This window comes from Lutra lutra, chromosome 5 (genome assembly GCF_902655055.1).
Source record: "Lutra lutra chromosome 5, mLutLut1.2, whole genome shotgun sequence".
NCBI classification, from domain to species: Eukaryota; Metazoa; Chordata; class Mammalia; order Carnivora; family Mustelidae; genus Lutra; species Lutra lutra.
The window spans coordinates 139,509,358-139,521,165 of NC_062282.1; positions in this window are offsets into that span (position 1 = coordinate 139,509,358).

Sequence of the window (11,808 nt, forward strand, 5' to 3'; positions counted from 1 at the left end):
GCATAGCTAAGGAGCTAGTACAGAAGGAAATTCACTAGAGTGGGTGGTGTGCACCCCAGGGTACCCCAGAAAGCCAAGATAGGCATATCTAGGAGCCACCGCACAGGACCCCTTGCTGCCGTGGAGCATCGTGTTGTTGTTGGGGCGGGTGTTGGTGTCCAGTTTCCCCTGAGGAAGGGTCTGAATCCATGCCAGGCTGGTGATACTGAGACCAGAGAACAGGAACAGCCCTTCCTATAAGACAGTCTCTCCCTATTACTTAACCTGGGAAGGCTGGCGTATTCTTTTAGTGAGAAGTGAACAGGAGCACCTGGGGGGCTACGGATTAAGCATCCACCTTCGGCTGGGGGTCATGAGCCTGGGGTCCTGGAAGGGAGCCCGCCATGGGGCTTCCTGATCTGCCGGGAGTCTGCCTCTCCCCCCGCCCCCTTCCTCTCCCTGCCCCTCCCCCTGCCCATGCTCGCTCTCGCTCTCTCTCTCTCTCAAATAAATAAAATCTTTAAAAAAAAAAAAAGTAAGAAAGTTGAACAGGTTTCCTTACACAGAGTCTATCTCTCCGCCTGAGGAATAATGGAAGACTGCGCAGAAATGGCACAGGATTCTTTGAAACCAATCAGCTGTGATATGATCATCACAGATCCAAGGCTGTGACAGGGTGTAGCTCTTATCAATTGCTACAGGACACATGACCCCCCAAAACTTACCGTCTTCAAATAATGACAACTCACCGCGGTCTCACAGGACCAGCTGGGCAGCTCCATGGCGAGTTTGCGCTGCGCCTGCGCACTAGCTGCGGGTGCCGAGGCTGGGGGCGGGGCTAGAGCTCTCCGCTGGCTCCGCCCCTTCCCCCACCCCGCCCCCACCCGGCCCTTGGTTCTGGTGGTGGTGCCTGATTCTGCCCCACGTGGCCGCTCAGCGTCCTGTGGCAGTGTCTCTCGGTGCCCCCAGACAGGAGGGCAGAAGTAAGTGCAAGGCCACTTGAGCTCAAGCCTCGGGGGACCATCTCACTTCCACCACATTCCGCTGGAGAAAGCAAACAAGGCCAGCCCGCCTTCAAGAGACGCAGAAATGGACCCCGTGCCTGGAGGAGATGAGCCGCTGAGGGCCATTACGGACCGGGATGGGGGCTGGGATTTGTCCTCATTAAACTATCTGTCACACGTGGGTAAGTTAAACTGACCTGTTTCGGCATTCAGTGCCAGTACAGAAATTCCACCCTCCTCCTACCAAGGCAAATACACCCATCAGTGTGACTACTGATGTCCCACTGGTTGTTGAGGAGTTCAGAAGACTTGAAATACTATTTTTGTAATAATTGCCATGGAAGACAGGAATGTTAGTGACCTCTGAGGATGGAATTAACCACCTCCTTGGTTTCTTGTGAACTGGAGCTTAGAAGTCATCCGCTCCTATCAAGAAGGTCACAGAAAAAAGCTCCTCCAAGCCACAAGAGTCTAGAACTCCAGCACCTACATCGAGCCCTGAGGCACTTTATTGGGTCCTGTTATTGAAAATGTCATCATGTCCAAGTTTCTCTGGCACGTTCCCTCGGTGAATGGAAACTCGAGAGGCTCTTCAGAATCATTCCCAATAGCTTCCCATGTGCCCTTGGTAGAAAGAGAGTTAACAAGCCTCCTTCTCCCGGATTTCAAACTTTTTGTCTGGGCTGACTCCAGCAGACAGGCTGACTGTGGCCCCAAGTGCTGGGACATGGTCGATGGGGTCAGCCAGGGACTCAGAGCAGCTGTGGGGGGGGGGACACCCGACCCTGCAGTGGCAGAGCCAGCCCCTCACTGATGTCCTAGTCCAGACCTTACATTCTTATCTGTCAAACCCCAGGCAGAGATGAAAGGCTTTCCTGCTGTGATATGGGAAGACTCTAGGAGCCAGGCAGATGGGACAGGGCGTTTCCACCAGCCCCAGGCCACATTCCTCCCCCTGGCCTGGCTGGCTGGTGGTGGCACCACCATAGGAGGCACAGGAGGCTGGCCAGGGGCTGGTGTGGCCCTGGGAGCAGGTGGGGACCTGAGGCTCCAGAGACTTTCCTGGTTAGGCCTGGGTTCTTCCTGCTGCCTGCTCCCTTCTCCAATTCCATTTTCAGTTGCTACATTTGGAAAATACGGCACGATGTTGACAAGATTTGAACATCTTGTCTTTTGAAAAAAAAGAAAAAATTTTTTCTTATATTGCAGGAGAGACGATAGTTACTGCTTTGTCATTTCCGCAACCCATCTCACATTTTCCAAAAACGTTTTCAACATATCACTTATATATCAGAAAAGACATCCCAGGACATTGTGTTAACTGGATTCAATGGGGGAAAAAAAAAAAAAAAGCAAAGTTAGATGAGCAGAGGAACCAAAAGGCTGAAAGGAAAAACAGCAATATATTAAAAGTATTTATACTAGGACTTTTGAAAAATCTTTTTTTCCTTCATTTTCCTGAACCATAATAACCTTTTATATTTTTTTACATACAAGAAAAATTAATTTGCTCAAAATTATTTGTTAGAGTAGGCCCATACTGAGAGCCCCATATTTGAGTAATTAAGAATTTTGTTTTCACTCCTAAGATAATGCATGAGTGTGTTTGTTTGGATTGACATGAAAACAGTGGCCTGCAGTTTATCTTCTATTTGACTCTAATTTTATGGCCACGAATTAGCCCTATGACAGTGAGTACAGGCCAGATTTACAATATCGGTGTCTTTTCTCTCCCAGGAAAGCACGTTAAAATGCCACTCCGGTACCCGGGGCCTCATCACCTGAAAACTCTCTGCCCTTCAGACCTACCTTCCAACAGGAGTAAACAAACAAACAAATAGAGCAAGAGGAGAAGAACATTTTCTGTAACAATTTCAAATATGTCCCATTGGCTTGCTTTCTTGATCAGTGCTCTTGACCAGGAATCCTCACAGGGACTGGCTTATCAGCTGATGGAGGAAAGATACTGGAGGAGGAATCCACACAGATGTTGGTAGCCAGTGGCCTGCACTGAGTGCACAAAATGATAAGAATGCCAGTGTTTAAAAGAGCTGGAACTTTTTGAAACGGAGGAGTACATGGATTTTGTCAATCTGATGTTTTAACGAGGAGATAGATGCTGCCATTTTTACTTTGCCAACTTTTTTTTTTTTTTTTGGTGGGGGTGGGGGCTGTGTCTGAGGACACCAATTATATCTCAGATGGCACCCAAGGACTAGACTCCTGCTGCTACCAGAGCTTGGGTGCTTTTGCGAAACAGTCAAGCTGGAAGTCTTTTCATGCCTCTTTAAAAATACAAATCATTTGAGCTTTCCCAAATTTCCAGTTTTTAAAGAAAAATCATTCAGGCAATTTCTGTCTCCAGGAACGCAACCGACGTAAATGTATCTGAAGGGGGATTTCTCTCTTCTACAATTGTGTGGTTTTCTTAAACACAGTAACTCATTACCAGTAAATGAGTTAATTTGTATTTTCCCCTTTGAATTGTCTCATATATAACATGATGCAGTTCCACAGAACATGGTTGGAAGTACATAGATATGCTCATAGTAACTTCATAAACATCTCCTTGACTTTGGATTTATTATTTCAATTTATTATTTCAATTCAATTTATTATTTCAATTATTTCAATCTGGTGAGGGCATTTGTATGCTTAGAAACCTCTTCAGTTTCTTTTCGTGTTTTAGTGCTCGGTGTTAATGGACTTTGTAACTGTTGCATAAAACACATCTATCAACAAAGGTTTAGGAACACACATTTATACCAGGACTGTTTAAAAGTTGGGAGCCTTGGTGAAGAGTAAGTAACAGAGAAGAGGAGAGAACACAAATCTACAGATCAACCATATAACAGATGGTCTCTGGAGAATTTTGCAAAAGGTTGTCTGAACCGTTAGGGTAGACTCACCCAGCACTCAGATCAATGCAGCACGAAGGAGGAATCACCTGAGCTGATTGTAGTGCCCTCTCACAAATGACTCTCCCTAATTTTTGGAATATAATCAATATTTAATCAATCTCTGACATCACTCGAAATTGCAAGCACTATCATTCACTGGCTCGCCACTTCTCATGGCTTCCCAGTTCTCATACTCAAAGCCAACCAGGCTTCCGTCTCCCCTCCACTAAGCACTTCTGACCGCTGACTTGAAGTTAGAGATTTGTGAGGTCCCCGATGCTTGAAATTCACAGAAGCAGGACTGTTGAAGTTCCAGGTCCAGTTGAGTTCCTCAGTTTTATTTAACAGTAGCTGCCTCACAGGCTTAAAAGGGGTTGTGTGACCAAGGTGACTTGTCCACAGTAGGAACTGAGTGACCATGAGATTTCCCTTCTGCAATCTTTCTCACAGGGCAGAATGTCTCACCTCATACCCCTGGCCCATTGACTGACCTGCAACAAATGTGACTTTAGATCGTTTAAGCCCTTCCTGTGTCTGCATCTTACCTGAAGCTCCTTGTGGGCAGGAACCAGACATCCGTGCATTTTTGCCTTTGTACCCCAGTGCCGACCATGGGGATGTGCCAACAAATGTCAGTGGTACTGCTTCTTCTCTGGTTGGTGAAGGAGCTCAGGCAGGGAGAAAAGGGGGACACACCTGTTATTAAGAGTATTGGTCAGGGGCACCTGGGTGGCTCAGTGGGTTAAAGCTTCTGCCCTCGGCTTGGGTCATGGTCCCAGGGTCCTGGGATCGGGCCCCACATCGGGCTCTCTGCTCTGTGGGGAACCTGCTTCCCTTCCTCTCTCTCTGCCTGCCTCTCTGCCTACTTGTGATCTGTCTGTCAAATAAATAAAAAATAAAATCTTAAAAAAAAAAAAGTATTGGTCAGGCAAAAGGAGGTGGGTGGGAGGATGGGTGAAATAGGTGGCGGGGAGGAAGGAGAGCATCCGTTGTGATGAGCCCAGGATGACATGTGAAGTACAGAATCGCTATATTGTAAACCTGAAATTAATACTATACTGTACTTTAACTAACTGGAATTTAAATAAAAACTTAAAAAAAAAGTGTTGGTCACTTTTGTTCAGGTTAGCAAATAAAAGCAAGATTACTTTTTAATTCCTTGAGACTCAGTAAGTTTGGCAGGGCAGTCCCCAAAGGGGAAAATGCTTGGGAAAGTGACTAGCTCCAGAACGATATGCTGTGCACACGAAGACAAGAACAGTAGGAGAGCCCCAGGAACTTCACCCCAGTCCTGAGTTCCAGCCAGTAGACCCTACTGCCTTCTGATGAGCTAAGGTGACTCTTCCCTTCCTCATTTTAACACTTGAAAGAAATGCCCAGGCAAAAACTCACCATTCAGATAGCTAGTTATTGACAAAAGCTTTAGGCATTTATTTGCTAAGCACGAACTGAATCTAAGAAAGGTATTTGGCCACTATCATTATAGTTTGAAGATAAAGTAATACCTGACTCAACTAAGATGTTATTCATATAAATGAGGAAAAAATTAACAGTGCACAAAATACAAAGGGTTTTGGAAGACAATGAAATGTAGGTTTGAGAGCCACATTTATTTTAAAACTGGCAGAAAGCTAAAATTTGCTTCTTATATACCAGGACAGAAGCTACATATGATAAAACTGTACTCTCTCATACTCACAAATCATTAATAAATGGAACACAAGCAGTCCTTCTCAGTAATGAATGAAAACCAGAACAAAAGTGGTGAGCTCTAACAGGATTATTCTTCCATGGTTTATTTGGATATTATAGAAGATAACTGTCAACAGATTAGCTACTCCCTCTTATAATTCCTACAGGCAATATATTTGCATGAATTTAATATTAATCTTATATTTTATAATTTTAATTATGTAATTTACACTATGATTGCTTCAAATGTTTTTTGAAACATGTGAAAGAGACTACAAAGGAATGTACACAAAGAGATTGATTATAAGTGATTGTTGAGAGTTAATGACAGAATTTTCCCAAATTGGTAAAAGACATCAAGTCATAAGACTTACGAAGTCCTATTAATCCCAAGCAGGATAAATAAAAAGAAATCTACAGCTAAGCAAATTCTAGTGAAACTGCTTAAAAAAAAATATGGAGAGAAAATTACTAATATCAACAGGGTTTAAGAAACACAGATGGGGGGTACCTGGCTGGCTCAGTCAGTAGAGCATCTGCCTGTTGACTTCAGGGTTGTGAATTTGAGCCCCCACTGGGTGTAGAGATTACTTAAAAGTAAAATCTTAGAAAAGAAACACACATTATCTTTAAAGGGGTAACAATTAGAATAAGAGTGGTTTTCTCATTAGACATAATGGAAGCTCTAAGTTAAAAGAAATGACACATTCATATTTCTGGAAAAAAAAAACAACTAATTTTACACTGGCCAAAAACATCATTCACGAATGACATTTGCAGGGGACGCCTGGGTGGCTCAGTCGGTTAAGAGGCTGCCTCCAGCTCAGTTCATGATCTCAGGGTCCTAGGACTGAGCTCCGTGTTAGGCTCCCTGCTCAGTGAAGAGTCTGCTTCTCCCTCTGCCCCTCCCCTGCTTGTGCTCTCGCTCTCTCTCAAATGAATAAATAAAAAATCTTAAAAAAAAGAATGACAATTTCAGATAAACAAAAAATAATTTCTCACAAGCAAACTAGCACTTAAGGAAATACCAGATGGAGTTCTTTAGGCAGAAGGAAAATGACCACATGTGTGAAGTCAGAGATACAGAAGTAATAAAGAGTAATGATTATGTAAATTTCTGGCCAAATCTAAGTATATATGACTTTACTAGGCAATAGCGATTATGTTCTATGAGGATGTAAATAAAATAATATAATAAATGACAATAATTGTGTAAAGTTTCAGAGAGGACAAATGAAGGAAAAGTGTGCTGAGGTTTCAGATTAGTCAGAAAGAGAGTAAAAGTAACAGGTAAATATTAGGCTTTGGAAAATCAAGAACGAACATTGTAATTATTATTATAACTATTGAAAGAGTATTCAAAGGAAAGTGTAACTACTATACTGGTAGAGAAAGAATACAGAATATCAAAATCTTTCTCATCAAATAGGGATAAGGTAAGAGAAGAGGGAAAGAGGAACATAAAACAGGGCACTAAGAAAAAGGAAGCATTAGGATGTTAGACTTAAATCCAAATATATAAGTGAATACATTAAATGTAAACAGGTTACATTCTATTTAAGATAAAGATAACCAAACTGTATTTTAAAAATTATGCTATTTACAAGAGATATATTAAAACATAAGGACAGAAGGACCGGAAGTACAGTCATCGAAAAAGACAATCCATGTGTTCAGTAACCAAAAGGATGGTTATCAGACTTTAAGGCAAAAAGCATTACTGGCAATCAAGAATGACACTTCAAAATGACAAAAAATTCAATTCATCCGAAGATAATATTAGATTTGTTGGCACTCAGTAAAATTGCCTTAAAACATACAAAGAAAAAAAAACATAAAAAGCTTACAAACTTACAAGGAGAAATAGACTATGCACAGTCATAATGAGAGATTTTAATACACTTTTCTCAGTAACCCATAACAAGCAGATAAAGAGTCAAGTAAAGAGAGAGATATAAAATCCAGTATTGACAAACTCGATCCAATGGACAGATAGACACTAGAGAATCTAACAAGAGTAGAATAATACCCTTGAATACACAGAGAATAGTTTGGAAAAATTTGACCAGTCCTACATCATTAATCAAGTGTCCACATATTTTAAAAGAATAGAGGTAAGCTGGGAATCACTAACCAAAAGATTTTTTAAGCCATATTTTGGAAATAAACGCCTGTACTTTTAAGTAACATGTAGCTTTTTAAAAAGTGTAAATTACAGAACGCCTGGGTGGCTCAGTGGGTTAAACCCCTGCCTTCATTCAGCTCAGGTCATTATCTCAGGGTCCTGGGATCAAGCCCCACATCAGGCTCTCTGCTCGGCGGTGAGCCTGCTTCCCCCTCTCTCTCTGCCTGCCTCTCTGTCTACTTGTGGTCTCTGACTGTCAAATAAATAAATAAATAAATAATATATATAAATATCTATATATATATATATATATATATATATATATATATATAAAAATGAAATACAAAGATTCCTCAAAACATACTATATGTAAAAACTGATGGAAGAAGAGAACATTTAAATAATCCTTCAACTATTTAAAACAAATCAAACCTATAATTTAAAACTTTTCAATACAGAAAACTCCAGGCCCTGAGGGATTCTAAGAAATGTTCACAGAAGAAATGAAGGTAATCTTTCCCAAACCCACTCAGAACACAGGAAAAACAGCTTCCATTTGCCAACTCCTGTTAAGAGGTCCAGAATAACTCTGATATAAAAACTGGCAGGAAATTTCAAGAAAAGAAAATTTCAGGCTGGTCTGACTTATGAATAACAGACACCGATACCCTGAAAATAAGATTAGCAAACATCCTCATTAACATAAAGATGGAATGTTAAAGATCAGCTTGATATCAGCTTGAAAGCTAGAGCCACTTTACCCACTATTTTTTCCCCAAACCTCAGGAGAAATGCCATTTTTCCCAGTTTTCAATAAGTTTGTAAAAAAAAAAATAGCACACCATATTTAGCCATATATAAAAAGGCCAATACATGTGGACATATTCCAGAATGCAACTTTGGGTTAAGATTTAAAAATCAATGCAATTCACCACATTCAGAGACTGAGGGGGAATACTATTTCAGTTGATTTCAATAAAAGATGTTGATCAAATTCATCACAAAAAGTCCTAACAAACTAGGACTAGAAAGGAATTTTCATAAGCTGAAAAATGATATCCTTTCCCAAAAGAACCTCAGCAAATATCAAACTTACTGTTGAAGCTTTCTTCCTGGAATTGGGACCAAGACATGTTTATTTGCTGCCTAGGGCTCCTATAACAAAGTGCCACAAACTGGACAGCTCAAAACAGAAATTTATTATCTCATGATTCTGGAGGCTACAAGGGTGAAATCAAGGCATTGGCAGGGCTCCATTCTCTCTGAAGGGCTTAGGGGTGGATCCTTCCTTACCTCTTCCCAGCTTCTGGTGGCTGCCAATGATCCTTGGTATCCCTTGGCTTCTAGATGTATCCCTCCAATTTCTGTCTCTGCCTTCACATGGTGATTTGCTCTGTGTATGTCTTTATCTCACCTCTTTTTATGAGAACACCAGTCACAGTCATTTTGGAGTAGGGTATACCATGCTCTGGTATGACTTCATCATAACTCATTACATCTGCGAAGAACTTATTTCCAACTACAGTCACATTCACAGACTCTGGGGGTTAAGACTTCATCAAATCTTGTTGGGGAACTCAACTTAACTCACAAAACAATGACTCCCCCCACTGTTACCTCCTTTGGTACTGAGGGTCTTAGCCAATGCAATTAGGCAAGAAAAAGAAATGAAAGATATAAAGATGAAAAAGGAAAAAATAAAACTCTCATGGATGATACAGTTGTCTATGCAGAAAATCCTAAATAATTCACAGATAAATGATTCAAATTTTTAGTTTAACAACATTGGTCTATTCAAAATCAATGTACAAAATTAATTTTACCACAATAGTAACAAACAAGAGAATAAATGCTTAAAAAGGTGTAATTTACGGGGCACCTGGGTGGCTCAGTGGGTTAAACCTCTGCCTTCGGCTCAGGTCATGATCATGGGGTCCTGGGTTCGAGCCTTGCATCGGGCTCTCTGCTCAGCGGGGAGCCTGCTTCCCGCCCCCCTCTCTGCCTGCCTCTCTGCCTGCTTGTGATCTCTCTCTGTCAAATAAATAAATAAAATCTTTAAAAAAAGGTGTAATTTACAATAGTATACACACACACACACACAAAACCCACCTAAATACCTTGAAGTCAATCTAGCAAAATATGTATAAGACTTTTAGGAAGACAAGGATAAAATCTCATTGAAATTAAACAAGACCTAAGTGAATGGAGGAATATGTCACGCTCATGAATTGAAATAGTACAAACGTGCTAAGTGTTTTCAAAATGATCTATGGATACAATGCAATCCTCATCAAAATCCCAACTTACAGAAACTGACATGCTGATTCTCAAGATTATATGGACAAGGAAAGGGTCAAGAAGAGACAGAATCTGCTGAGCAAAGGGACAGTACTCGCATTACTAAATATGAAGACTTACTATCAAGCTATTTTCATTAAGACAATGTGGGACTGGCACAAAGTATGATGACAAAGATGTCAGTGGGACAGAAGAGACAGCCCACAAACAGATCCAGGCATGTAGGGGCCCTTGTTCCATGATAGAAATGTCATTATGGAGCCATCAGTAAAGAAGAGACTTCCCAATAAATTGTGCTGGGATAAATGGCTATCCCCCCAAAAGTTGAATTTGACCTCTACCTTCTGATATTTACCAAAACAGCTATTTGCAAAAACATAGATGCACTGCACAAGCATACATTTGAGCAAAAGAATATAGTCTGCAAAATTCCATATCTAGGAAGTTAAAAAACTAAACCACAATGTGAGAAGTCAGGATTATGGTTAATTTGTGGAAAAGAAAATGTTAATAATTGGGAGTGGGTACAAGAGGACTTTTCAGGGAATTCTTGAATATTCATTTCTTTGGGGGTGTGGTTTGGGGTGTGTGTTTGCTTTGTGATAATTCATTGATTTACATCCTGTGCACTTTTACTTGTATTAATCTTTCTAATAAAGTGGTTTTTAAAAGTACATAGACAGACCCATTCATTCATTGAACAAATATGTACTGAGAAATCACTATATAACAGACATTGTACAAGATCTGGCTCATCAGCAGTCATACAAACAGGTATGTGCCCTGCTCTGGTGGTGCTTACATTCTGGTAACACAGGCAAATAAAAACAATTACAGTAATGAATACAGAAAAATATATACCATCACTTAGTGGGATAAGTGCTTTGATACCCTTGGATTGCTACAAAAGGATGACTTTTTTTCCTCATACATATATATGTATACGTAACAGAGAAGACTCTTTCTTTATTGGGAGTGGTAGGTTATAAAGAAAGCCTTATATCTTTCAGGGAACTGAATTATCAAAGTAGTTTGGGTGTGTTCTACCCATTCCTCCAAAGTGGCAGTCATGCCTTTTATATATAAGAAATGGTTCTGGGGTGCCTGGGTGACTCAGTCAGTTGGGCAAGTTCCTTTGGCTCACATCATGATCTTGGGGTCCTGGGATTGAGCCCTGCCTGGGGTTCCTTGCTCAGCAAGGAATCTGCTTCTACCTCTTCTCTGCCCCTCCCCCCACTCATTCTCTCTGTCTCTCGCTCTCTCAAATAAATAAAATCTTTAAAAAGGGGGGGGGGGTTCCAGTGTAATATTTAGATCTACACTTACACGTAGGAATCCTATCTGCTTACCCAAGGAAAATCTTGGCTTGAAGGTCATGGCAGCCACTCAGAAAACCAAGAGAATACTATTATTAATTTGTAGTTAATTTTGGAGCTATGACTCTAAAATTAAAAAGTTTTAAGTCCAAATTTGGAAAGCACTGAGTTTTAAAATAACGCTTCCCTGATTATAAAATACTTACATGTTCAATATAGAACAACCCGGGAAATCAGAAAATTACAAAGAAAGCAAAAACCCATAATTCTATCACGACAGCTACTGTGAATGTTTTGTTACCTTTCTCTCCATTTTAAAAAAGGCTTTACATATACTTTTTCACAGTTGAGATCAGAATTTCCACATGATTTTGCAGCCTGAGTTTTCCATTAAAAAGTACGAGCTTTCCCCCCATATCATTAGTCTTCCTAAACCCAGTTCATAAGTTTGTAAAAATTGTATCTCCAACTTGAATCATCTCATGGGTCATTCA